This window comes from Saccopteryx bilineata, chromosome 2 (genome assembly GCF_036850765.1).
Source record: "Saccopteryx bilineata isolate mSacBil1 chromosome 2, mSacBil1_pri_phased_curated, whole genome shotgun sequence".
NCBI classification, from domain to species: Eukaryota; Metazoa; Chordata; class Mammalia; order Chiroptera; family Emballonuridae; genus Saccopteryx; species Saccopteryx bilineata.
Genome location: NC_089491.1, coordinates 293,689,644 through 293,692,342, shown reverse-complemented (window position 1 = coordinate 293,692,342; position 2,699 = coordinate 293,689,644). Strand labels below are relative to the sequence as shown.

Genomic DNA, 2,699 nt, shown 5'->3' with positions numbered 1-2,699 from the left:
CCAACGCTTGATTGTTAGCTTGAATGGCTGGGTGAGGTGCCCCGCCCACGGAGAGAATCCCCCAAGTAGGGGAAGACCACCCTGATGCCTCTCCCGCTTGCCCTGCCGCTGGCATCTGGATCGCACCAGGCACAGGATAATGGGGCACCCTGGGTGTGCGGGCCAGTAGGGTGCTCTGGGCGCGTGGAATGCCCAGGGCACGCATGCAAATGGGGTGCTCCGGGCACCGGTGGCTGGCGACTCTCACTCGCAGTGCGCGGGCCGCTGGGAACGTTAGCGGTGCTCGCTCTGCAACCGGACCTGGCGCGCGCCCGCGGCTGCTCGCGGCGGCTCGCGGCGGCTCGCGGCGGCGGCTCCCTGCAGCGGCTCGCGGCGGCTCCCGAGCATGGGCTGACTCACCACCGGCGCACAACCTCGCGGCTTGAATGAATGCCCCTGCGGTAGCTTCCTCCACACCCTCGTCTCTCAGATTCAAGTGATAACAGTCCTTTCGCTATCAGTTTGTGTGGAACTCCGGAATGCTCCGAGGACAAACCTTTCTGTTTCTAGTTGATAAATTTGTTGTGATTTAGGGGAGAGCTGTTGGACGTGCTGCTCACGGCGCCATTTCCGTGACGTCACCCAATTTTAATACTCTTTATTAAAGAGGAGAAGGATTCTTAAGTTTGACTCAAAGCTTGAAATCAAAATTTCAAACAATTTGAAAACAAAATAGCAGTCAATATATTTTATACAGGGTAAATTTCCTATGATGTTTAGTAGATGGGGATGAAATTTATTTGCAGTCATGATATGTATGTGCTGGATAAGACCTGTTTCATGCAGCAAATATCTAGTTTATAGATTTTTCACTCTAATAAATGTGGCAATCATTCATTTTAGAATTGAATCAACTGGATTAAGGCAAAATTAATACCTGCACATATTGCTTTAGGGTTCTTTTCCTTAGGTGTAGTATAATTTAGAGCTTCTTTTTGTTGTCATTGTTGTTTGTGACAGAGGCAGAGAGAGTCATAGAAAGGGACAGAGACAGACAGGCAGCAAGAAAGGAGAGAGATGAGAAGCATCAGTTCCTCCTTGCGGCACCTTAGTTGTTCATTGATTACTTTCTCATATGTGCCTTGACTGGGGGGGGGGGGGCTCCAGCAGAGCGAGTGACCTCTTGCTCAAGCCAGTGACCTTGGGCTTAAGCTGGTGAGCTTTTGCTCAAACCAGATGAGCCCGCGCTCAAGCTGGCAACCTCGGGGTCTCGAACCTGGGTCTTCCGCATCCCAGTCTGATGCTCTATCCACTGTGCCACTGCCTGGTCAGGCTGAGCTTCTTATTTTCTTTAATCCATCCAACCTATAGTATGGTTAGTATAGTTAATTTCTAGGGAATGGAATATAAGTGTGATGGGAAAGGTGTCAAACTATAAAATTGGCATAAGCAGGTCTATGGCCATACCACCCTGAACGCACCAGATCTCATCTGATCTCGGAAGCTAAGCTGGGTCGGGCCTGGTTAGTACTTGGATGAGAGACCGCCTGGAAATACCAGGTGCTGTAGGCTTAAAAATAAAAAATTGGCATAAGCAGGCAGATGTCTTTGTACATCACATGTATATTAGAAAGGCAATGGAGAGCTACCGAAAAAGCTTAAGCAGGGGACTAATGATAAACAGTTTGTGTAGTAGAAAGACACTCTTGGAAGCACAGTGGTGTGAAAGTTGAGCTAGGAGTAGTGGAAGAAGCTCATGAGTAAGGCAGTTAGTAATGAGAACCTGAAATAAGTAATTAATGTAAGAAACAGAAATTTGGAGCATATCTGGGAAATCATTACACACATAAATATATAATTGTATTTATTAGAATCTACATGTATAGTTCCTTTTTTAAAAAAAAACCCTGCTAATTAGCCATACAACCTCTCTCCTCTTTTCTTACTATATCCCCAAGTTTTGATGCCTCTCTGTGACTCCCCATGAATTTTTTTTTGACACTTCTGGTTTCTAATTCTCCCCAGAATGTTAACACACCACTTAACCATCATGATAGAGGAAAACTACAAGCTCTTCGAGGAAAAGAGCCAATTTTTGTTTGTTCCAAATGTTTTACTTTTTTATAGAGACAGAGAGTCAGAGATAGGGATAGACAGACAGCAACAGAGAGAAATGAGGAGCATCAATCATTAGTTTTTCATTGTGACACCTTAGTTGTTCATTGATTGCTTTCTCATATGTGCCTTGATCATGGGGCTACATCAGACCGAGTAACCCCTTGCTCGAGCCAGTGACCTTGGGTCCAAGCTGGTGAGCTTTGCTCAAACCAGATAAGCCCGCGCTCAAGCTGGTGACCTCGGGGTCTCGAACCTGGGTCCTCCACATCCCAGTCCAACGCTCTATCCACTGTGCCACCGCCTGGTTAGACCTAAATAGTTTTCAATTGTCTCTAGTAATACTAAGTACTCACTATATTTCTGTCGAATAAGTAAATAGTTAGCTTCCTTTCGATCACATTTGGAAAGTCTACTGTAGGTATCATCTGGAGTTCTTTGTTGTTAAATACAGAAACCATCTCCAATGACGCAAGGAATCAAGACATTGAGGGTTATAATAAGAAAAGAGGGTAAAAGTCCCAGGCTTGGTTAGCAGGTGTTGTTGTTTCTTTAATTAAGAAATAGGAGGCCTGACCAGGTGGTGGCACAATGGATAGAGCGTC

At 45.9% G+C, this 2,699-nt stretch overlaps 1 non-coding gene across 1 annotated transcript; it reads left to right on the top strand.

Annotated features, from left to right (window-relative positions):
• The first annotated feature begins 1,432 nt into the window (after nucleotides 1-1,432).
• On the top strand, nucleotides 1,433-1,551 carry LOC136327352 (5S ribosomal RNA). Its single transcript, XR_010729598.1, has one exon. It is a non-coding gene; the product is annotated as a 5S ribosomal RNA (ribosomal RNA).
• Nucleotides 1,552-2,699: the final 1,148 nt, after the last annotated feature.